Genomic DNA, 27932 nt, shown 5'->3' on the forward strand with positions numbered 1-27932 from the left:
GTGATTCGAAAGTGGTGATTTTGTGGGCTTGTTTTGCGAACATAAAAATAGAAGCATGAGCATGTAGCAGGTGGTTAAGGGCGAGTTCGTTGTGATTAATGGAGGTGGTTGTTTTAATGGTGAAGGTGTTGGTGAGGGTGATTATTCTTGAGTCGTGTAACAACAAAAAAATAAATTAAAATAAAAAGAGTAATCTTACATGGTGATGGTTCGATTTGGTGATGGTGAAACAAGGAGTAGCAAACAAGAATATAATTATGCATATATGAAGTCGAGATGAGGGTGATGAAAGTGGTTCTTGGTTATCGTAGGTGGTTCAAGGTGGTGATCATGGTGGGTTGTGTTAGTCGATTAAAAACAGAAAAAGGATGCAATAGAATAGCGATTGCAGCGATGGTTGTTGGTTGGTTTACATTTGATAAAAGAAGAGAGAGAGAGAGAGATGTTAGAGAGGGTGAGTCTGATGGTAACGAGGGTGGTTGTTCGAATTGAAAAGGGAAACAGAAAGAAGGTGTAGCAGTGGTTTATTTGATTATGGTCTTTGTCTTCAGTTCCAATTTGAAACGAGCTGTAGCAGTTCAGAAGGTAAAGAGATACATGGTTGTGTTGTGCTTTTGATAGATAGAAATAGAGGGAAGAAGATAGGAAAAGAAGAACAAAATCAATAGATAATGCAGATGCGTTTGCTTCTGTGAATGTAGAAAGAGATAGGGAGATAAAATAGATGGGATGGTTAGATTAGATGTTAACAGAAAGAAGGCTAGTAAACAAAAGGGAGACAGGTTGATTCCATCAAACAGATAAGAACAACAATAAAATAAAAAAATAAATAAAAAGTTTAATGTGGCTCGTGATGGCTAACTGAATTCATTCCAGATTTTGAATTTAATTTGTATTTGAAGCTTTTGATAATTTAAACCAAGAATAAAGGAATAAACAAGTTCAGCTTCTTTTTCTTTTTAATTTCTAAACGAATTGTAGGGAATAATTTAAGTAGGTGATTAATTGACGTGTGCAGTAACAAAAATTGATAGATAGTTGTTTGTATCTTAAATTGAATCGACACTTTCTCACAAGTAAAATAGAACATAGGGAAATTAAGAAAAGTTAATTATGATAGAATTGGATTTAGTAATATATATCTATATATGATATAATCTGTATATATATTTATATATAATATATATGTATATAACCATTTTTATATTTATAGATTATAATCAATTTCATTAATAATTATAACTGTAATTATAATACTCCTATTATTAATAATAACAATCATTTTTAGTCAATATAACATTATAACAATTTATAAATATCAAATTTTATATTTATATATCATATTATCAATAATCCTAATTAATATTTAAAATAATAATAATATTACTATAACAACTTATAATTTAATATATTATATATTTTTAATTATGTGATATATAATTTTTAATTATACCCTATATATATATATATATATATATATATATATATATATATATATATATATATATATATATATATATATATATATATATATATATATATATATATATATATATATATATATATATATATATATATATAAATTAAAATATTCATGAAATTTTAATTATGTTTAGAAGTCCTATATATATACATCTTTATTATCTAATATTATTTTATTTAATTCTAATGTTTCAATTGTATTTTATTATTTCACATTATTATGTATATTTATACCTATTTCTATTTATATATATATATATATATATATATATATATATATATATATATATATATATATTTCTGTACAAATAATTATTCGTGAATCGTTGAGAATAGTCGAAGGGTAATTGAATATATGAACATAGTTCCAAAATTTTCGAGACTCAACATTACTGACTTTGCTTATATTGTTGGAAACATATCAAGATTAAGTTTAAATTTGGTCGAAAATTTTCGGGTCGTCACAATTATAATAATAATAATAATAATAATAATAATAATAATAATAATAATAATAATAATAATAATAATAGAATAAAATGAATATGAGCTTGTTAAACACCTAATTGGGTGTAGAATTAATAAATCATTAGTTTCTATGATTATAAAAATTCTAAAACTTTGAAAAAAGTGCCAATCGATTTACTCAATATATATACTAGGATTCGTGAGCCAAATATGCAATCAATTTTCTTGTCTTTCACTTTTCACGATATTCATTCAAACGATCTCACTTGAATGTAACTAAAGGATACCAGAGCATTCAAACAATTATCTTGAAACACCATAAGATTGCGATTTTTTCGAAGCATATATCCACATATACATTCCATGGCTTGCCATTTTCTTACCGGTAGCTTAATTTGTATGAGGAGAAATGCCTCAGAAATTTTCATTGATACTTAGGTTTGTGAAGTTAACAAGGTTCCACCGTTTGAATACCCGCTCCTATATGTCAACCGTGTGTTTACAAAAAATAAGAGTGTGTTTCACCGTTTTGATTTCGTCATCACAAAGAGGGCAACGAACACTATGAAGATCAATCTCCCTCTTGTCCAACTCAACAAGTACCGGTAATATTTGTTTCAATGCTCTCCACACGAACAACTCGATCTTTTTTGGAACAAGGTTATTGCGTAATGTTTCCTGAGTCGAACTGTGATCCAGTAGAACTTTATTATCTATAAGAGTAGCTAATCTCTTAACTGTAAACAACCCATCATTTCATAAATTCCAACTCCAAGTATCAAAACTCTCGTGATTAAATTCTAACAAAGAAAACACGTTGGTTAGTTCTTCAAGTTCCCCTAGTGCCTCCCTTAGGTGGTCCGCTGCAAGTCCATCATCCACAGCTAATATGATCTAACTATGTATAAAAATAGTAATTAGGTAAGCATATTTAATTAACCGTTATGATTATTTTAAATGATAATCTCACATTTGATTTGAGTAAGTATGTCACATTTGTCTCTCTTCTATATTTTAAACTATGGATTTAGATTTTAACCATTAACTGGATTTTCAATTGTGGATTTGTGGGAGAGGAATATAAACGTAGTGCTTCTAGACGAAGCATATAGTAATTAAGTAATCGTTAGATGATCATTTTAAATAATATCTCACCATTGATTTAAATGATTATATTATATTTGTCTCTCTTTTATTTTTAAACTCGATATAATTTTTAACCATTGATTAAATTACAACCAAATTATTATTAGTCTCTTCATTAAGGAGACATCCGTAGTTATTCACCTCTATCCAAATTGATTACTCTGTATATGTTTTCCCCCTAATTAACTATTTAGTACTACTATATATTAATTACTTTATTAAATAATATTATTAATTTTAATTAATTATTAATATTAATCCATCGCCGGTTATAAATTAAGAATTTAAGATTTAATATGGAGTACATATTAAATAAATATACTAATTGTGGCAGCCACCAAATCCTGATCAATATTAATTGCACAAAGTCACATTTTCAAACGTGGCTTGTGCATAACACGACGTTGTTTATGCAACAAGGAGTGTGGAAACTGGAAAGCATATTACCACTTTTGTTTTCATTTTCATTCATTTCATTCTGCATTTGTTCCACCTACTATTTTATCCTTCCTTTGATTCCTTCATCCCTTTGATTACCTAGATAATTAGTTATATAAATTCTCTATTATCTCAATTTTCAACAATTCCTCCGCATCGTCAATTTCTAAGGTATAATTAGGTTTTTCTGTTTTTTTACATAATTAATTACTTGATTACGTTGAATTTCTAGTTTACAATTGAATTATTGTTGTAATTTTGGTGCAGTCGAATACTATGTTGTTAATCAGATATGATTTGATATAGCGAAATTCGAAAATTATTGTACTTACGTATCTGATGAGCTGCTGATGTCGTTTTGTTAGAATTTCTGTTAGTTTATTATATATGGAAATATTAGGTAATCCATCCATTTCTGTATTATTATGTAGATCTATGTTTTTGATGAGGCTGAGAGGTAGGTTTCATTGATTGTAACGTAATTTTTTTTAGTTTTTCACTTTTTACAGTAGTAACGCATTGTTTAAATCTCCTCCTGCTATTGTGAGATATAAGATATGTAAATGCATTACTTATTTTATGTTGTTAGATTTGTGCATTTTTATGTAAGTTATAAACTTGTAACTAGATGGTGTCGACTTTAACTTTTAGGTGGTATTACTGATGAGGTTTAGGTGAAATTGTGAATTAGGTTGTTTAAGGTGGTGTACTGATTTAGGTATTTGTGCGATGAAAATTTAGATTTTCACCTTGGAAGATATATCAATTTCTGTGTTTTGTGCTCATGCTAGAGATATGACAGGATTATGCTCTTTCCTTTGGTCTTTTGAATTCTCTTATATGTATTTGTATTTTGTGGTATTAACTTTGAGTTTTTTAATGAGTTGTGAAATGTCCCGTTCTTATTGATTAAAAACGTTCCATATTAATTGATTTCGTTGCGAGGTTTTGACCTCTATATGAGACGTTTTTCAAAGACTGCATTCATTTTTAAACAAACCATAACCTTTATTTCATCAATAAAGGTTTAAAAAGCTTTACGTAGATTATCAAATAATGATAATCTAAAATATCCTGTTTACACACGACCATTACATAATGGTTTACAATACAAATATGTTACAACAAAATAAGTTTCTTGAATGCAGTTTTTACACAATATCATACAAGCATGGACTCCAAATCTTGTCCTTATTTAAGTATGCGACAGCGGAAGCTCTTAATAATCACCTGAGAATAAACATGCTTAAAACGTCAACAAAAAATGTTGGTGAGTTATAGGTTTAACCTATATATATCAAATCGTAACAATAGACCACAAGATTTCATATTTCAATACACATCCCATACATAGAGATAAAAATCATTCATATGGTGAACACCTGGTAACCGACAATAACAAGATGCATATATAAGAATATCCCCATCATTCCGGGACACCCTTCGGATATGATATAAATTTCGAAGTACTAAAGCATCCGGTACTTTGGATGGGGTTTGTTAGGCCCAATAGATCTATCTTTAGGATTCGCGTCAATTAGGGTGTCTGTTCCCTAATTCTTAGATTACCAGACTTAATAAAAAGGGGCATATTCGATTTCGATAATTCAACCATAGAATGTAGTTTCACGTACTTGTGTCTATTTTGTAAATCATTTATAAAACCTGCATGTATTCTCATCCCAAAAATATTAGATTTTAAAAGTGGGACTATAACTCACTTTCACAGATTTTTACTTCGTCGGGAAGTAAGACTTGGCCACTGGTTGATTCACGAACCTATAACAATATATACATATATATCAAAGTATGTTCAAAATATATTTACAACACTTTTAATATATTTTGATGTTTTAAGTTTATTAAGTCAGCTGTCCTCGTTAGTAACCTACAACTAGTTGTCCACAGTTAGATGTACAGAAATAAATCGATAAATATTATCTTGAATCAATCCACGACCCAGTGTATACGTATCTCAGTATTGATCACAACTCAAACTATATATATTTTGGAATCAACCTCAACCCTGTATAGCTAACTCCAACATTCACATATAGAGTGTCTATGGTTGTTCCGAAATATATATAGATGTGTCGACATGATAGGTCGAAACATTGTATACGTGTCTATGGTATCTCAAGATTACATAATATATAATACAAGTTGATTAAGTTATGGTTGGAATAGATTTGTTACCAATTTTCACGTAGCTAAAATGAGAAAAATTATCCAATCTTGTTTTACCCATAACTTCTTCATTTTAAATCCGTTTTGAGTGAATCAAATTGCTATGGTTTCATATTGAACTCTATTTTATGAATCTAAACAAAAAAGTATAGGTTTCTAGTCGGAAAAATAAGTTACAAGTCGTTTTTGTAAAGGTAGTCATTTCAGTCGAAAGAACGACGTCTAGATGACCATTTTAGAAAACATACTTCCACTTTGAGTTTAACCATAATTTTTGGATATAGTTTCATGTTCATAATAAAAATCATTTTCTCAGAATAACAATTTTTAAATCAAAGTTTATCATAGTTTTTAATTAACTAACCCAAAACAGCCCGCGGTGTTACTACGACGGCGTAAATCTGGTTTTACGGTGTTTTTCGTGTTTCCAGGTTTTAAATCATTAAGTTAGCATATCATATAGATATAGAACATGTGTTTAGTTGATTTTAAAAGTCAAGTTAGAAGGATTAACTTTTGTTTGCAAACAAGTTTAGAATTAACTAAACTATGTTCTAGTGATTACAAGTTTAAACCTTCGAATAAGATAGCTTTATATGTATGAATCGAATGATGTTATGAACATCATTACTACCTTAAGTTCCTTGGATGAACCTACTGGAAAAGAGAAAAATGGATCTAGCTTCAATGGATCCTTGGATGGCTCAAAGTTCTTGAAGCAAAATCATGACACGAAAACAAGTTCAAGTAAGATCATCACTTGAAATAAGATTGTTATAGTTATAGAAATTGAACCAAAGTTTGAATATGATTATTACCTTGTATTAGAATGATAACCTACTGTAAGAAACAAAGATTTCTTGAGGTTGGATGATCACCTTACAAGATTGGAAGTGAGCTAGCAAACTTGAAAGTATTCTTGATTTTATGAAACTAGAACTTTTGGAATTTATGAAGAACACTTAGAACTTGAAGATAGAACTTGAGAGAGTTCAATTAGATGAAGAAAATTGAAGAATGAAAGTGTTTGTAGGTGTTTTTGGTCGTTGGTGTATGGATTAGATATAAAGGATATGTAATTTTGTTTTCATGTAAATAAGTCATGAATGATTACTCATATTTTTGTAATCTTATGAGATATTTCATGCTAGTTGCCAAATGATGGTTCCCACATGTGTTAGGTGACTCACATGGGCTGCTAAGAGCTGATCATTGGAGTGTATATACCAATAGTACATACATCTAAAAGCTGTGTATTGTACGAGTACGAATACGGGTGCATACGAGTAGAATTGTTGATGAAACTGAACGAGAATGTAATTGTAAGCATTTTTGTTAAGTAGAAGTATTTTGATAAGTGTATTGAAGTCTTTCAAAAGTGTATAAATACATATTAAAACACTACATGTATATACATTTTAACTGAGTCGTTAAGTCATCGTTAGTCGTTACATGTAAGTGTTGTTTTGAAACCTTTAGGTTAACGATCTTGTTAAATGTTGTTAACCCAATGTTTATAATATCAAAAGAGATTTTAAATTATTATATTATCATGATATTATGATGTACGAATATCTCTTAATATGATATATATATATATATTAAATGTCGTTACAACGATAAACGTTACATATATGTCTCGTTTCAAAATCATTAAGTTAGTAGTCTTGTTTTTACATATGTAGTTCATTGTTAATATAATTAATGATATGTTTACTTATCATAATATCATGTTAACTATATATATAACCATATATATGTCATCATATAGTTTTTTTACAAGTTTTAACGTTCGTGAATCACCGGTCAACTTGGGTGGTCAATTGTCTATATGAAACCTATTTCAATTAATCAAGTCTTAACAAGTTTGATTGCTTAACATGTTGGAAACATTTAATCATGTAAACATCAATCTCAATTAATGTATATAAACATGGAAAAGTTCGGGTCACTACAGTACCTACCCGTTAAATAAATTTCGTCCCGAAATTTTAAGCTGTTGAAGGTGTTGACGAATCTTCTGGAAATAGATGCGGGTATTTCTTCTTCATCTGATCTTCACGCTCCCAGGTGAACTCGGGTCCTCTACGAGCATTCCATCGAACCTTAACAATTGGTATCTTGTTTTGCTTAAGTCTTTTAACCTCACGATCCATTATTTCGACGGGTTCTTCGATGAATTGGAGTTTTTCGTTGATTTGGATTTCATCTAACGGAATAGTGAGATCTTCTTTAGCAAAACATTTCTTCAAATTCGAGACGTGGAAAGTGTTATGTACAGCCGCGAGTTGTTGAGGTAACTCAAGTCGGTAAGCTACTGGTCCGACACGATCAATAATCTTGAATGGTCCAATATACCTTGGATTTAATTTCCCTCGTTTACCAAATCGAACAACGCCTTTCCAAGGTGAAACTTTAAGCATGACCATCTCTCCAATTTCAAATTCTATATCTTTTCTTTTAATGTCAGCGTAGCTCTTTTGTCGACTTTGGGCGGTTTTCAACCGTTGTTGAATTTGGATGATCTTCTCGGTAGTTTCTTGTATAATCTCCGGACCCGTAATCTGTCTATCCCCCACCTCACTCCAACAAATCGGAGACCTGCACTTTCTACCATAAAGTGCTTCAAACGGCGCCATCTCAATGCTTGAATGGTAGCTGTTGTTGTAGGAAAATTCTGCTAACGGTAGATGTCGATCCCAACTGTTTCCGAAATCAATAACACATGCTCGTAGCATGTCTTCAAGCGTTTGTATCGTCCTTTCGCTCTGCCCATCAGTTTGTGGATGATAGGCAGTACTCATGTCTAGACGAGTTCCTAATGCTTGCTGTAATGTCTGCCAGAATCTTGAAATAAATCTGCCATCCCTATCAGAGATAATAGAGATTGGTATTCCATGTCTGGAGATGACTTCCTTCAAATACAGTCGTGCTAACTTCTCCATCTTGTCATCTTCTCTTATTGGTAGGAAGTGTGCTGATTTGGTGAGACGATCAACTATTACCCAAATAGTATCAAAACCACTTGCAGTCCTTGGCAATTTAGTGATGAAATCCATGGTAATGTTTTCCCATTTCCATTCCGGGATTTCGGGTTGTTGAAGTAGACCTGATGGTTTCTGATGCTCAGCTTTGACCTTAGAACACGTCAAACATTCTCCTACGTATTTAGCAACATCGGCTTTCATACCCGGCCACCAAAAATGTTTCTTGAGATCCTTGTACATTTTCCCCGTTCCAGGATGTATTGAGTATCTGGTTTTATGAGCTTCTCTAAGTACCATTTCTCTCATATCTCCAAATTTTGGTACCCAAATCCTTTCAGCCCTATACCGGGTTCCGTCTTCCCGAATATTAAGATGCTTCTCTGATCCTTTGGGTATTTCATCCTTTAAATTTCCCTCTTTTAAAACTCCTTGTTGCGCCTCCTTTATTTGAGTAGTAATGTTATTATGAATCATTATATTCATAGATTTTACTCGAATGGGTTCTCTATCCTTCCTGCTCAAGGCATCGGCTACCACATTTGCCTTCCCCGGGTGGTAACGAATCTCAAAATCGTAATCATTCAATAATTCAATCCACCTACGCTGCCTCATATTCAGTTGTTTCTGATTAAATATGTGTTGAAGACTTTTGTGGTCGGTATATATAATACTTTTGACCCCATATAAGTAGTGCCTCCAAGTCTTTAATGCAAAAACAACCGCGCCTAATTCCAAATCATGCGTCGTATAATTTTGTTCGTGAATCTTCAATTGTCTAGACGCATAAGCAATCACCTTCGTTCGTTGCATTAATACACAACCGAGACCTTGCTTTGATGCATCACAATAAATCACAAAATCATCATTCCCTTCAGGCAATGACAATATAGGTGCCGTAGTTAGCTTTTTCTTCAATAACTGAAACGCTTTCTCTTGTTCATCATTCCATTCAAATTTCTTCCCTTTATGCGTTAATGCAGTCAAGGGTTTTGCTATTCTGGAAAAGTCTTGGATGAACCTTCTGTAGTAACCAGCTAGTCCTAAAAACTGGCGTATGTGTTTCGGAGTTTTCGGGGTTTCCCACTTTTCAACAGTTTCTATCTTTGCCGGATCCACCTTAATACCTTCTTTGTTCACTATGTGACCGAGGAATTGAACTTCTTCCAACCAAAATGCACACTTTGAAAACTTAGCGTACAATTCTTCCTTCCTCAATACTTCTAACACCTTTCTCAAATGTTCACCGTGTTCTTGGTCATTCTTTGAGTAAATAAGTATGTCATCAATGAAAACAATGACAAACTTGTCAAGGTATGGTCCACACACTCGGTTCATAAGGTCCATGAACACAGCTGGTGCATTAGTTAAACCAAACGGCATGACCATAAACTCGTAATGACCGTAACGTGTTCTGAAAGCAGTCTTTGGAATATCATCTTCTTTCACCCGCATTTGATGATACCCGGAACGTAAGTCAATCTTTGAATAAACAGACGAGCCTTGTAGTTGATCAAATAAGTCGTCGATTCTCGGTAGTGGGTAGCGGTTCTTGATGGTAAGTTTGTTCAACTCTCGGTAGTCGATACACAACCTGAATGTACCATCTTTCTTCTTGACAAACAAAACAGGAGCTCCCCACGGTGATGTGCTTGGTCGAATGAAACCACGCTCTAAAAGTTCTTGTAATTGGCTTTGCAGTTCTTTCATCTCGCTGGGTGCGAGTCTGTAAGGAGCACGAGCTATTGGTGCAGCTCCTGGTACAAGATCTATTTGAAATTCAACGGATCGATGTGGGGGTAATCCCGGTAATTCTTTCGGAAATACATCGGGAAATTCTTTTGCAATGGGAACATCATTGATGCTCTTTTCTTCAGTTTGTACTTTCTCGACGTGTGCTAGAACAGCATAGCAACCTTTTCTTATTAGTTTTTGTGCCTTCAAATTACTAATAAGATGTAGCTTCGTGTTGCCCTTTTCTCCGTACACCATTAAGGGTTTTTCTTTTTCTCGTATAATGCGAATTGCATTTTTGTAACAAACGATCTCCGCTTTCACTTCTTTCAACCAGTCCATACCGATTATCACATCAAAACTCCTTAACTCTACTGGTATCAAATCAATCTTAAATGTTTCGCTAACCAGTTTAATTTCTCGATTCCGACATATATTATCTGCTGAAATTAATTTACCATTTGCTAATTCGAGTAAAAATTTACTATCCAAAGGCGTCAATGGACAACTTAATTTAGCACAAAAATCTCTACTCATATAGCTTCTATCCGCACCCGAATCAAATAAAACGTAAGCAGATTTATTGTCAATAAGAAACGTACCCGTAACAAGCTCCGGGTCTTCCTGTGCCTCTACCGCATTAATATTGAAAACTCTTCCACGGCCTTGTCCATTCGTGTTCTCCTGGTTCGGGCAATTTCTAATAATGTGGCCTGGTTTTCCACATTTATAACAAACTACATTGGCATAACTTGCTCCGACACTACTTGCTCCGCCATTACTCGTTCCGACACCATTTGTTCCTTTCGTTCTATTAACCCCTGGTCCGTAGACCTCACACTTCGCCGCGCTATGACCATTTCTTTTACACTTGTTGCAAAATTTGGTGCAGAACCCCGAGTGATTCTTTTCACACCTTTGGCATAGTTGCTTCTGATTGTTGTTGTTGTTGTTGCGGTTATTATTGTTGTTGGGATGATTGTTGTAGTTGCTGTTGTTGTTGTTGTTGTTGTTGTTGTTGTTGGGCCGTTTGTTGTAGTTGCGATTGATGTTGCGATTGTTGGGATAATTGTTGCGATTATTGTTGTAATTGCTGTTGTTGTTGTATTGGTGATTCTTATCACCGTTTTCCTCCCACTTTCTTTTGACTTGCTTCACATTGGCCTCTTTAGTAGTCTGTTCTTTAATTCTTTCTTCAATCTGGTTCACTAGTTTGTGAGCCATTCTACATGCCTGTTGTATGGAGGCAGGCTCGTGTGAACTTATATCTTCTTGGATTCTTTCCGGTAATCCTTTCACAAACGCGTCGATCTTCTCTTCCTCATCTTCGAATGCTCCCGGACACAATAGGCACAATTCTGTGAATCGTCTTTCGTACGTGGTAATATCAAATCCTTGGGTTCGTAACCCTCTAAGTTCTGTCTTGAGCTTATTGACCTCGGTTCTGGGACGGTACTTCTCGTTCATCAAGTGCTTGAATGCTGACCACGGTAGTGCGTACGCATCATCTTGTCCCACTTGCTCTAGATAGGTATTCCACCATGTTAACGCAGAACCTGTGAAGGTATGCGTAGCGTACTTCACTTTGTCCTCTTTAGTACACTTACTTATGGCAAACACCGATTCAACCTTCTCGGTCCACCGTTTCAATCCGATCGGTCCTTCGGTTCCATCAAATTCCAAAGGTTTGCAGGCAGTGAATTCTTTGTAGGTGCATCCTACACGATTTCCTGTACTGCTAGATCCAAGGTTATTGTTGGTATGTAGCGCAGCCTGTACTGCGGCTATGTTTGAAGCTAGAAAAGTACGGAATTCCTCTTCATTCATATTCACGGTGTGTCGAGTAGTCGGTGCCATTTCCTTCAAAATAGTTAAATGGAACAAGTTAATCATACAGAATATTAAGAGTAGTTAATAGTATTTCGTAGCATAATATGAACTCATTTATAAAAGCTTTTTCTTCATATTAGCGTTTTATAAGTTTAAATTCGGGTAGTACCTACCCGTTAAGTTCATACTTAGTAGCTAATATACAATTCAACTACTACAATTCTATATGAAAAACTGATTGTAATAATATTTCGCGTTCAAACTTTTATACAATATTTTACAAACTTACAATACCGCTTATTTTACATAAAGCATGAAATATAGCACACAATAACTTTGATACAAGATAGTTGTGAAGACAATTCTAGCTAGTACACAAGTCGTTCGGCAAAGGCAATAAAGACACGTAATTCATACGTCCAGAAACAAGTCATGCATTCTGGTTTTACTAGGACTACTTCCCATCCTTGGTCTTGTGCAACATAACCGTTATGGCCATTGATAAGACAGCGTGTTGTAACGTCATCAAAGGGACGAGGGTTACGTAATGTCCAACAGTCCCGTAATAATCTAAAAACCTCATTTCTTACCCCAATTACCGACTCCGTCACTTGTGGAAACGTTTTGTTTAATAGTTGTAGCCCGATGTTCTTGTTCTCACTTTGGTGAGAAGCGAACATTACTAATCCGTAAGCATAACATGCTTCTTTATGTTGCATGTTAGCCGCTTTTTCTAAATCACGAAGTCCAATATTCGGATATATTGAGTCAAAATAATTTCTTAACCCGTTGCGTAAAATAGCATTTGGGTTCCCCGCAATATATGCGTCAAAGTAAACACATCGTAATTTATGGGTTTCCCAATGTGATATCCCCCATATTTCAAACGAAAGTCTCTTATAAACCAAGACATTCTTGGAACGTTCTTCGAATGTCTTACAAACTGATCTCGCCTTAAATAGTTGTGCCGAAGAATTCTGGCCGACTCTAGACAAGATTTCATCAATCATGTCTCCGGGTAGGTCTCTTAAAATATTGGGTTGTCTATCCATTTTGTGTTTTTAAACTGTAAAATAGACAAGAGTTAGATTCATAAAAAAAAATACTTATTAATACAAGCAATTTTTACATATATCATAAAGCATAAGAACACTATATTCCATATATTACACCACACGAATACAACTATCTTATTCCGACTCGCTCGTTTCTTCTTCTTCGGTTTTGGTTCGTTTTGCCAAGTTTCTAGGGATATATGATGTTCCCCTAATACGAGCCGTCGTTGTCCACATTGGTTTAGAAAAACCTGGTGGTTTAGAGGTTCCCGGGTCATTGTTACAACTTAAGGACTTCGGGGGTTGACGATACATATAAAGTTCATCGGGGTTGGAATTAGATTTCTCTATTTTTATGCCCTTTCCCTTATTATTTTCTTTTGCCTTTTTAAATTCAGTTGGGGTAATTTCTATAACATCATCGGAATTCTCGTCGAAATCCGATTCATCGGAGAATTGGTAATCCTCCCAATATTTTGCTTCCTTGGCGGAAACACCATTGACCATAATTAACTTTGGTCGGTTGGTTGAGGATTTTCTTTTACTTAACCGTTTTATTATTTCCCCCACCGGTTCTATTTCTTCATCCGGTTCCGATTCTTCTTCCGGTTCCGATTCTTCTTCCGGTTCCGACTCTTCTTCCGGTTCCTCTTCGGGAACTTGTGAATCAGTCCACAAATCATTCCAATTTACATTTGACTCTTCATTATTATTAGGTGAGTCAATGGGACTTGTTCTAGAGGTAGACATCTATCACATAATATCAAACACGTTAAGAGATTAATATATCACATAATATTCATATGTTAAAAATATATAGTTTCCAACAAAAATGTTAAGCAATCATTTTTAAAGAAAACACGGTCGAAGTCCAGACTCACTAATGCATCCTAACAAACTCGATAAGACACACTAATGCAAATTTTCTGGTTCTCTAAGACCAACGCTCGGATACCAACTGAAATGTCCCGTTCTTATTGATTAAAAACGTTCCATATTAATTGATTTCGTTGCGAGGTTTTGACCTCTATATGAGACGTTTTTCAAAGACTGCATTCATTTTTAAACAAACCATAACCTTTATTTCATCAATAAAGGTTTAAAAAGCTTTACGTAGATTATCAAATAATGATAATCTAAAATATCCTGTTTACACACGACCATTACATAATGGTTTACAATACAAATATGTTACAACAAAATAAGTTTCTTGAATGCAGTTTTTACACAATATCATACAAGCATGGACTCCAAATCTTGTCCTTATTTAAGTATGCGACAGCGGAAGCTCTTAATAATCACCTGAGAATAAACATGCTTCAAACGTCAACAAAAAATGTTGGTGAGTTATAGGTTTAACCTATATATATCAAATCGTAACAATAGACCACAAGATTTCATATTTCAATACACATCCCATACATAGAGATAAAAATCATTCATATGGTGAACACCTGGTAACCGACAATAACAAGATGCATATATAAGAATATCCCCATCATTCCGGGACACCCTTCGGATATGATATAAATTTCGAAGTACTAAAGCATCCGGTACTTTGGATGGGGTTTGTTAGGCCCAATAGATCTATCTTTAGGATTCGCGTCAATTAGGGTGTCTGTTCCCTAATTCTTAGATTACCAGACTTAATAAAAAGGGGCATATTCGATTTCGATAATTCAACCATAGAATGTAGTTTCACGTACTTGTGTCTATTTTGTAAATCATTTATAAAACCTGCATGTATTCTCATCCCAAAAATATTAGATTTTAAAAGTGGGACTATAACTCACTTTCACAGATTTTTACTTCGTCGGGAAGTAAGACTTGGCCACTGGTTGATTCACGAACCTATAACAATATATACATATATATCAAAGTATGTTCAAAATATATTTACAACACTTTTAATATATTTTGATGTTTTAAGTTTATTAAGTCAGCTGTCCTCGTTAGTAACCTACAACTAGTTGTCCACAGTTAGATGTACAGAAATAAATCGATAAATATTATCTTGAATCAATCCACGACCCAGTGTATACGTATCTCAGTATTGATCACAACTCAAACTATATATATTTTGGAATCAACCTCAACCCTGTATAGCTAACTCCAACATTCACATATAGAGTGTCTATGGTTGTTCCGAAATATATATAGATGTGTCGACATGATAGGTCGAAACATTGTATACGTGTCTATGGTATCTCAAGATTACATAATATATAATACAAGTTGATTAAGTTATGGTTGGAATAGATTTGTTACCAATTTTCACGTAGCTAAAATGAGAAAAATTATCCAATCTTGTTTTACCCATAACTTCTTCATTTTAAATCCGTTTTGAGTGAATCAAATTGCTATGGTTTCATATTGAACTCTATTTTATGAATCTAAACAAAAAAGTATAGGTTTCTAGTCGGAAAAATAAGTTACAAGTCGTTTTTGTAAAGGTAGTCATTTCAGTCGAAAGAACGACGTCTAGATGACCATTTTAGAAAACATACTTCCACTTTGAGTTTAACCATAATTTTTGGATATAGTTTCATGTTCATAATAAAAATCATTTTCTCAGAATAACAATTTTTAAATCAAAGTTTATCATAGTTTTTAATTAACTAACCCAAAACAGCCCGCGGTGTTACTACGACGGCGTAAATCTGGTTTTACGGTGTTTTTCGTGTTTCCAGGTTTTAAATCATTAAGTTAGCATATCATATAGATATAGAACATGTGTTTAGTTGATTTTAAAAGTCAAGTTAGAAGGATTAACTTTTGTTTGCAAACAAGTTTAGAATTAACTAAACTATGTTCTAGTGATTACAAGTTTAAACCTTCGAATAAGATAGCTTTATATGTATGAATCGAATGATGTTATGAACATCATTACTACCTTAAGTTCCTTGGATGAACCTACTGGAAAAGAGAAAAATGGATCTAGCTTCAATGGATCCTTGGATGGCTCAAAGTTCTTGAAGCAAAATCATGACACGAAAACAAGTTCAAGTAAGATCATCACTTGAAATAAGATTGTTATAGTTATAGAAATTGAACCAAAGTTTGAATATGATTATTACCTTGTATTAGAATGATAACCTACTGTAAGAAACAAAGATTTCTTGAGGTTGGATGATCACCTTACAAGATTGGAAGTGAGCTAGCAAACTTGAAAGTATTCTTGATTTTATGAAACTAGAACTTTTGGAATTTATGAAGAACACTTAGAACTTGAAGATAGAACTTGAGAGAGTTCAATTAGATGAAGAAAATTGAAGAATGAAAGTGTTTGTAGGTGTTTTTGGTCGTTGGTGTATGGATTAGATATAAAGGATATGTAATTTTGTTTTCATGTAAATAAGTCATGAATGATTACTCATATTTTTGTAATCTTATGAGATATTTCATGCTAGTTGCCAAATGATGGTTCCCACATGTGTTAGGTGACTCACATGGGCTGCTAAGAGCTGATCATTGGAGTGTATATACCAATAGTACATACATCTAAAAGCTGTGTATTGTACGAGTACGAATACGGGTGCATACGAGTAGAATTGTTGATGAAACTGAACGAGAATGTAATTGTAAGCATTTTTGTTAAGTAGAAGTATTTTGATAAGTGTATTTAAGTCTTTCAAAAGTGTATAAATACATATTAAAACACTACATGTATATACATTTTAACTGAGTCGTTAAGTCATCGTTAGTCGTTACATGTAAGTGTTGTTTTGAAACCTTTAGGTTAACGATCTTGTTAAATGTTGTTAACCCAATGTTTATAATATCAAAAGAGATTTTAAATTATTATATTATCATGATATTATGATGTACGAATATCTCTTAATATGATATATATATATATTAAATGTCGTTACAACGATAAACGTTACATATATGTCTCGTTTCAAAATCATTAAGTTAGTAGTCTTGTTTTTACATATGTAGTTCATTGTTAATATAATTAATGATATGTTTACTTATCATAATATCATGTTAACTATATATATAACCATATATATGTCATCATATAGTTTTTTTACAAGTTTTAACGTTCGTGAATCACCGGTCAACTTGGGTGGTCAATTGTCTATATGAAACCTATTTCAATTAATCAAGTCTTAACAAGTTTGATTGCTTAACATGTTGGAAACATTTAATCATGTAAACATCAATCTCAATTAATGTATATAAACATGGAAAAGTTCGGGTCACTACAAGTTGTTGACGCTCTTATTTTGAAATAGAGCACTATAAACTTGAAGTCAACATTTGCCTATTATTATATGGTTGATCTAGGACCACATCGACCGTATTAAGCAATCCTGGAAACTTACTATATATCTCTTATCTACTTTGTGATGCTTCTTTGGATTTTTGTCCAGAACTTTTTGAACCAAAACCCATAGGTAGCCACATAACAGAAAGGTCTTTGTGTTACGTACATTAGTATTAACATATCCATGATCAACACATGTATATTTGATTTCTTGTGTGTCTAAAGCAGGAAATCTCGTTCATATGTCTATATATGTGTGTAAATTGGGTACCGGTTTTTGATAGTTGTTAATTTGCAGGGCAGCTTGCTGAGAAATGAATTTTTTCTGTAATAATATGGCCAATGATCTTCACCATCACAGAACGATATTGTTAGTTGCCCATTTTTGAGCAACAAAAATGAACCAACCAACTTCTCCTTTTCTCCGTCCATGGCCTTCCCATTGCCTGTAAGTGTTTTATTTCCCTTATTAATTTCACTTTAATTAAATGAATAGAACATAAATAGCTCGTCTACACTATTCATGATTGAAATGGCATGTTTATTACAAAATGCAAGCTACTTAATATAACATCACGAACTCGGTGCAAATGAACTAACGTTACCATTGTTTTTATAGGCCCGGGAAACCAAAGGTCCTATATTCGAGGATGGTCCCAATTTTGATATGGCGTTTAGGCTCTTCCATGGACAGAATGGTGTCATTCCCCTTTCTGAGGAATTGATAGTGCTCCAAATGAACATATATTTAGGCGCAATATCCTTCCAATATGTAAAGTTTTCAGTTGCAATTGTTGTATTTCAAGTAATATTCGTTTATATTAAATAAGTGCGAAGACAAAAGGCAAAAATGAAAATTTAAAGATGCAAACGTCCAAAAAGCTCAAATGTACAAGATACAATCCAAGTGGTTCAATTTATTGATGAGAAACGTCTAAAAATGACAAGAGTACAAGTTGCGAAACGCAAAGTACAAGATATTAAATTATACGAAAGGACGTTCGAAAATCTGGAACCGGGACCTGAGCCAACTATCAACGCGCGACGCAACGGGCCTAAAATTACAAGTCAACTATGCACAAGAATATAATATAATATTAAAATAATTATATAAATTATTTAAATATTATATATATATATATAATAAATATGTCGACAAAGCTAGGATCCAAAATTTGGTGAGCTGGATTCAATAACTCCGCACTCGCGGAGCTGTGAAGGCTTAAACCTCCGTACTCGCGGAGCAGCCAAAATCAGAAATATCCTATAAATACAACGAGCTTCTGCCGAGTTTAAAACACAAAAAAATAAATATATTACTCCCTCTGTAAGATATTATATATATATATATATATATATATATATATATATATATATATATATATATATATATATGTATATATATATATATGTATATATATATATATATATATATATATTAGTTTAGTTTTATATTAGATTAGTTTGGGTTATGTAAAGGTTATTTTACGGGCTCTAAATTCGAAGTTCTGTCCATGTAACACTACGCGATAAATACTCAATGTAAGTTATGTTCTCCTTTTTAAAATTAATGTCTCGTAACTAAGTTATTATTATGCTTATTTGAGTCGAAGTAATTATGATGTTGGGCTAAATATTAAAGATAGGGTTATTGGGCTTTGTACCATAATTGGGGTTTGGACAAAAGAACGACACTTGTGGAAATTAGACTATGGGCTATTAATGGGCTTTATATTAAATTAACGATACCTCGTTAATTTAATATAAAGGTTATGATTTGACGTATCTATATATAACCACATACGCTTAATCGGACACGATGGGGGGGGGGATATTTATAAGTACGAATTATTGTTCATTTGACCGGACACGGAGATGGATTAATAGTCAATGGACTCATTAAAACAGGGGTGGATTACATTCAAGGGTAATTGGTGTAATTGTTAACAAAGTATTAAAACCTTGGTTTACACACAGTCGATAACCTGGTGTATTCATTAAGCAAAGTATTAAGACCTTGTTACAGTTCGAATCCCCAGTTAGTTGGAATATTTGACTTCGGGTATAAGGTTAAATTTGCCGAGCAGTTTATAATTATGACCGATGAACTATTATGGACAAAAACCAGATAGGTTTTAAATACATCCAGGACAAAGGACAATTAACCCAGGACAATAAATTAAAATCAAAACGTCAAACATCATGGTTACGGAAGTTTAAATAATCATAATATATTTTATTTCATATTTCCTCGTACTTTTATTTATTGTCATTTTAATTATTGTTATTTATTTTATATTGTTAGTTAAATATCGTCATTTACTTTACGCTTCGCTTAAAATATAAAATCGACAAACCGGTCATTAAACGGTAAACCCCCTTTTATATATTATTATATATAATTATATATATTTTGTACAAATATAGTTAATTAAAATATAGTGTGAAATAAGCCAGCTCCCTGTGGAATGAACCGGACTTACTAAAAACTATACTACTCTACGATTAGGTACACTGCCTATAGTGTTGTAGCAAGGTTTAGGTATATCCCATCTGTAAATAAATAATTAAAACTTGTGTAATTTGTAACGTATTTCGTAGTAAAAATAATACTATTTCGTACCCCACCTCGCAACACATCAAGTTTTTGGCGCCGCTGCCGGGGGAACTCGGCGAAACGCTATATTTTTAATTTATATTTTTATAAATATATTTATATATAATTTTTAGAAAAACAATATAAAAGGGAAAAAAAAATGAACCAGTTTGAGCCTGCATTAATCCGCACTCGCGGAGCTTTTTGGACTGTAGGTATCCGCACTCACGGAGCTGCTCTGACAGCTGCAACCTTGTACGTAATAATTATACAATTAGGGTTAATTAATATATTATTATTACTTAAACCTAATTAGGGTTTTATTTAATAATATATTTTTATATCTAGTTATATTAATTTGTAATTTTAAGTATTATTATTATAGATTAATAATTTTATATAATATATAATATATAATAATAATATAAAAATAATATTTTTATTAAAATTGTAATTTTGCCATTTTTAGTTTCTTTTTATAAATTGTATTTTTTATCGTTTAATTCGTAATTTTTATTGTCGTTCGTATTTAGTTTTAAGTTAGTATTTTTCCATAGTTCTTTGAGTATTTATAGATTTTTAGGTTTTCCAGTAAAATCCCTTAAGTGCCTTTTCTTTAGACTAAGATTTAGGTGCTTTAAAATTTTGCGACGCCATTTTAAAATTTCAGTACTTTTTAAGTTATTGCCGTTTTAGATATAGAATTCCTTTTAAGCTTTAATACCTTTAGACATAACTTTTAATATTTAGTTTTTAGAATACTAAGTTTCGACGCTTTATTTTCTTATTTTTATTTTTCGACATTTATTTTTCGACCTTTTATTTTTTGACGTTTTTCGACGCGCAATCTTTTTCTTTCTTATTTCTCGACGCTTTAGTTTTTAGGACATAGAATTTTCTATTTTTTCTCTAAAATTTTAAACGAAAAAATTATTTTAAGCGGTTAAATTGATAGACATCCAAATTTTCTGGTTCGTAGTAATAGTTGGATTTGTTAGTGGCGAGTTGTGGGCTTCCGATTTAAAGGGTCCTGGCTACCTGCTGCATCTATTGGCTATTCGAAATGTGGGCAAAATCAGATAAGTCTATTAATTTGATAACTTATATAATTTTTATATTTATAACTAATAGTATAATTAAAATTTGGTAATAAGTGTAGTATGGAAAACCTCGAAAATATCTTGGAAACTCTTTATGACATCCGAAACTAATTAAATCAATACCCTCAAACGAGTGTTGATGACAATTTGTTCGGTCAATCTTGGATCACGAATGACGAAACAATAACTGGTTGTGAAATCTGTGGAGATTATCACTCAACATGGGAATGTTATTATTACGTTCCTATGGAAAATTATGAACCCATGGAACTTGAATGGAACGATTATGAAGAATACAATTCAAATTGGGATTATTCCCAAGAATATTTCCAAACTCAACAACCAGAGGACGAGGAAAATTATGTGTCTAAAAATTCTTTAGATTATATGAAAATCAAACTCGAAGAACTTGATGCTCAAAATGAACAAATGAGAGAGTTTGTAAATCGGCAAGCTGAAACTCTATCAGATTACACACCTGTTGATCTGAGGAGTCATGTGCAAGAAAATCTCATATCATCGAATTTTGATGAATTCGAGAGCTCCGAAATCACCAACTATCCCGATGATACTTTTTATTCAGTCTTACCAATTTCACAACATATCGACACATTAGCATCTACTGACGAAATCATCGATCCATCAATTGATGAAGAAGAAGTAAGGGTGATAAATTGGTACTCTTGGGAAAACGATAACGTTGAAAATTTTACCCCCGAGACCAAAGTAGTGGAACCGATAAGTACCATTAATGAAGAAGAATTTGCTTCGATCCCGAAATTCACCATTCCACAACCTTCCAACCCAATATTCTCAATAGACGAGTCATCTACCGAAGATGAACTACGAGCTGTAATAGATAATGATTCCTCGGATTTCACCCAATTGGGTAATATGGGTAATAGAGGTGAAACCTTTAATCCCGAGAATGAACGGAAGGAAATGTTAGGAATTGTCCACCCTATAATATGTATGTCAGTGTATATCGATCCATTTGACCAAGAACCAGAAAAGAGACATATCCATTTACTAAAAGCTACACTTAAAAAAGAATTAAGTAGTGACGATCGGGTGAGTCTAAACTTTAAACCCATTGATATATTATACACCACCCAAGATGTAAATAACTGGCTCACTATTTTAATTCGTGGAACTTATTCTACCGACTTCACATGTCGTCAGCTAAGTGTGGGGAAGTCTAACCCCACTTAACGTTAAATTTAGGGTTCGGGTTAGTGCATAACTCGTTAATAAAAATGCATGATGAGTTAGGGTAAAAGACATATTTTCAAATATTAGATAACAGTTCAGAAAAGCAACCGTTTTTGAAGAAAAACATGTGTGATAAAACAAGAAGGAATGAACGATGAGGCGCGCCATCTATCATTCGACGAGCTTTGTAATTACAAACTGGGTATTTTCAATCACTTTTCTACACTAATCACCCTCGTGAATTTATAATTATAGTCTGATTTCATGCAAATGAGGGCATTGCATGATCTCAAGTGTGGGGAAGGGTTATAAATTCTCTCGGGTTTGCACTTAGTTTATTTGCCAAATTTTGTGAAAATTTTAAAAATTTTCAAATAAATGAATTCAAAATCATGTTTATACATATTTATGAACGATGAAAACTAGGTGTTAATACCGAAATTATCGTTACCTCAGAAATGACATAAATTGAGAAACACCCTAAAATACTTGAATTCATTTAAAATGGAATAAAGGAGAATAAAAAGACAAAGAAAGAAACTAAGTGTGGGGAGAATGTACCAAGTTATTCAATTAAAAAAACTATTTATCACATGTTTCTGTAAAGTTATTGCAGGTGCTTTTGTTTTGGACTAAATTGACTGTTTTACCCGCAATATTATAATAAAGATAAAAGAAAAGATGGATCTACACGATGAATCAATTTCATCATTAAAAGGAAGTAAAGTCTTCCGAAAAAGACACGCGCTTCTTGATTTAGGTCAAGAAGTTGTCGTCCAGACCAGCTGTAGGTTGACGAAAAATCTAGAAAAGTCATCTCTAAAATCAGCAGGAAATCCACGGACCACAGCATCAAACAGGGTCGCCATGTGGTCAGACTTATCCTAACCATGAAAGGATCTGTCTCGTAAAATGGGGAGGGCGCCGTGCAAATTAGCTTGATAAGACTAATGAATCAGACCCCCAGAAAGGATAATTTCCTTAAAGATTAAAAATCAGCTTTTAAGCCTGATATTACTCAATACTAGAGATTGACCTTAAAGATTGAGAATTACAAACTCATGGAATTCAATGATATCTAAACTCGAGCTTGAACGAGAAAATATTTTGATCAAAATTACAAACCGATTTGTTTTCTGAAAACCCATTTTCAATGCATTCATTACCATTGAACGTAAAATCCTAGGAATTCACCTGGAATTCATTAGGTCACCTGAACCAAATCGGGTGTCAACCGTAAGAACGGTGGTTGCATAGCATGGTCAAAGACAGAACCTTGTGCCAGACCGGAAAATTATAAGGGTGAGCTTTACTATTGCTCCTACAAAGGATAGTAATTGCATCTGATACGTTATAGACCATAATTAAAAAGCATGTCAGGGGACATTGCCTTAACAGTTGTGCTTGTTCAACGCTTTCCTTTACAACCGGACGGTAGTTTATCGAAAGGTAATATACGGAGCAAGTATACTGGACGTGTTGCTTTCCTAATACAAGGTTAGCAAGTGGGTAACACAAAACCATAAGTTTTGAGCTAAAATTTTCAAATCTGAAACCCACAAAAATATTTTGCAACACCGGTGAAGGGTTATTCCGAAAAACTTATCTAGGGTAAAAGCTAGATTGAATTTTCAAAAGATCAAATGTTTTCATAAAGATCCAATTTCCTTAAAGGATCTAAATTTTCATAGTTATGTGGGACTGTAAACCACATCGTTACTATCATTGTTCATACCGCCATATCAAAATCACTGATGTACAAAGTGTGAAAAATAAAGAAGTGATTCGTGTGATTTAATTTCAAGTTCTGTATTGTCTGAGGACAAGCAACGTTCAAGTGTGCGGATATTTGATAGTGCTCCAAATGAACATATATTTAGGCGCAATATCCTTCCAATATGTAAAGTTTTCAGTTGCAATTGTTCTATTTCAAGTAATATTCGTTTATATTAAATAAGTGCGAAGACAAAAGGCAAAAACGAAGATTTGAAGACGCAAACGTCCAAAAAGCTCAAATGTACAAGATACAATCCAAGTGGTTCAATTTATTGATGAGAAACGTCTAAAAATGATAAGAGTACAAGTTGCGAAACGTAAAGTACAAGATATTAAATTATACGAAAGGACGTTCGAAAATCTGGAACCGGGACCTGAGCCAACTATCAACGCGCGATGCAACGGGCCTAAAATTACAAGTCAACTATGCACAAGAATATAATATAATATTTAAATAATTATATAAATTATTTATATATTATATATATATATATAATAAATATGTCGACAAAGCTAAGATTCAAAATTTGGTGAGCAGGATTCAGCAACTCCGCACTCGCGGAGCTGTAAAGGCTTAAACCTCCGCACTCGCGGAGCAGCCAAAATCAGAAATGTCCTATAAATACAACGAGCTTCAGCCGAGTTTAAAACACAAAAAAATAAATATATTACTCCCTCTGTAAGATATATATATATATATATATATATATATATATATATATATATATATATATATATATATATATATATATATATATATATATATTAGTTTAGTTTTATATTAGATTAGTTTGGGTTATGTAAAGGTTATTTTACGGGCTCTAAAGTTGAAGTTCTGTCCATGTCACACTACGCGATAAATACTCAATGTAAGTTATGTTCTCCTTTTTAAAATTAATGTCTCGTAACTAAGTTATTATTATGCTTATTTGAGCCGAAGTAATTATGATGTTGGGCTAAATATTAAAGATGAGGTTATTGGGCTTTGTACCATAATTGGGGTTTGGACAAAAGAACGACACTTGTGGAAATTAGACTATGGGCTATTAATGGGCTTAATATTAAATTAACGATACCTCGTTAATTTAATATAAAGGTTATGATTTGACGTATCTTTATATAACCACATACGCTTAATCGGACACGATGGGGGAGATATTTATAAGTACGAATTATTGTTCATTTGACCGGACACGGGGATGGATTAATAGTCAATGGACTCATTAAAACAGGGGTGGATTACATTCAAGGGTAATTGGTGTAATTGTCAACAAAGTATTAAAACCTTGGTTTACACACAGTCGATAACCTGGTGTATTCATTAAGCAAAGTATTAAGACCTTGTTACAGTTCGAATCCCCAGTTAGTTGGAATATTTGACTTCGGGTATAAGGTTAAATTTGCCGAGCAGTTTATAATTATGACCGATGAACTATTATGGACAAAAACCAGATAGGTTTCAAATACATCCAGGACAAAGGACAATTAACCCAGGACAATAAATTAAATCAAAACGTCAAACAACATGGTTACGGAAGTTTAAATAAGCATAATATATTTTATTTCATATTTCCCCGTACTTTTATTTATTGTCATTTTAATTATTGTTATTTATTTTATATTGTTAGTTAAATATCGTCATTTACTTTACGCTTCGCTTAAAATATAAAATCGACAAACCGGTCATTAAACGGTAAACCCCCTTTTATATATTATTATATATAATTATATATATTTTGTACAAATATAGTTAATTAAAATATAGTGTGAAATAAGCCAGCTCCCTGTGAAACGAACCGGACTTACTAAAAACTATACTACTCTACGATTAGGTACACTGCCTATAGTGTTGTAGCAAGGTTTAGGTATATCCCATCTGTAAATAAATAATTAAAACTTGTGTAATTTGTAACGTATTTCGTAGTAAAAATAATACTATTTCGTACCCCACCTCGCAACACATCAGGAATCATTGCAATTTTCCCAAAAGGTGAAGGCCGAAGTAATGTCTCACTAGTTTAATCCTTTAGCCGCAAAAGCCGCTATTATAAGTCTCGCAGGTTTTGGAGGGTCCTTTGGATTTGATGCATTTTAACGACATGTTCAAGAATCAACAAAAGAAACACAAATCTAAAAAAGACTCTTCTCAGGTATTGGGAGCTACCAGTTATATCAACATTGTAATATTTCTTTTGTCAAAATTGCAATTAGTTAAATATTATTAAATAATATTACAGAAATGAGACTCAAACCATGAGTCAATGGGCGAGGAGTGGTTGAAGAGTGGGAATTGTCCGATAGCCAAATCATATAGGGCGGTAGCTAACGTCCTACCTCTCGTGGCTAAAGCATTCAAACTCCCATCACGCGTAAAGTACACGTATCCACCAGCAATCGTGGCGGCTCGAGCAGCAATAGCTCGAACCACCTTTGTAAAAAACCTCAGACCACAACGTTTACCTGCAAAGGTACTAGCGATTGGTGTATTAGGTATGGCAGTTAATGTCCCATTATGAGTATGGCGAGAACACACCAAGAAATTTTCACCTTCGTGGTTTGTAGCCGTTCATGCAGCTGTTCCTTTTATAGGCATGCTTAGAAAGCCTGTTTTGATGCCAAAAACCGCAATGGCGTTTACAATTGCAGCGTCTATTTTGGGCCAGGTTATTGGATCTCGAGCTGAACGGTACCGTTTGAAAGCTATTGTTGTTAGGAGGTTTATGAAATAGTAATCTATTTCTGTTTGAAAGTTATAGAAGCCTCGATGAATTTACATGTGACTTCATCCCATTAGGAGGTTTATGAAATAGTAATCCAACACATTCAATGAGATAGTAACACATAGGCAGCCTGGGGTAAATATAAATAAAGTATCATGCAAGTTTTAAAATTGTGTTTTTGACTGATAAGAACATGGAACGTCGAGCTTGAAAATAAAAAAACATTGAAACAGTATATTACTCGTAACATATATAGTCTTGCTAACCGGATGAACCCATCTAATGTCACCAACATGATATTTTCTCCATCTTCAAACTTATTGTCTAACTTTAGATAGTTTGATGGTCTGCTACTATAATTGATAATTGTTGTTCACAAATATGAATTTAAGCATAAACTTTGATTAGGATACTCTTTATAACGTCCTTAAGTACAAAGAATAAGCAAATCAATTCAGGATTAACAAATTATTGAAAAACTCACCTGATGAAAATTCCCATGTGTTATACTGATATGAATATAAACCTACAAATACACAGGATGAGAAGAATTGATTCAAATACATTTTGTGATGTATTGTATCAAAGTAAACTGAATATTAGAAGCTTATTAGCAATAAATAATTCTTAAGCAATATTCATTTAATTTCTTGTATATTATAATTATTATAACTTTATAATTTACAGGAAACTCAAAGGAATTGTTGGTCTAATCTTCATACTTGCTGCTTGTTTGGTTGCACTACCACCAATCTCAGAAACTACGATGAAGGATCATCCCATGATAGCGTATAATCTCGGATCTCTGTGGTTCAAGGTCGTGGAATAAGAAAAAGATTGAAAATCATAGTTTCATTTGGAGTCGCACGTGTTTTAACCTTGTTTGCTGCTGTTATCATTCCCTTTGTCATGGATTTCGTAGAGTGCTTAC

The 27932-nt window shown here is 32.9% G+C and overlaps 1 pseudogene; it reads left to right on the forward strand.

The window, feature by feature from the left end:
- The first annotated feature begins 276 nt into the window (after positions 1–276).
- Positions 277–27830, forward strand: LOC139869223 (uncharacterized; annotated as a pseudogene).
- Positions 27831–27932: the final 102 nt, after the last annotated feature.

The sequence above is a fragment of the Rutidosis leptorrhynchoides genome, chromosome 9 (assembly GCF_046630445.1).
Source record: "Rutidosis leptorrhynchoides isolate AG116_Rl617_1_P2 chromosome 9, CSIRO_AGI_Rlap_v1, whole genome shotgun sequence".
NCBI lineage: Eukaryota > Viridiplantae > Streptophyta > Magnoliopsida > Asterales > Asteraceae > Rutidosis > Rutidosis leptorrhynchoides.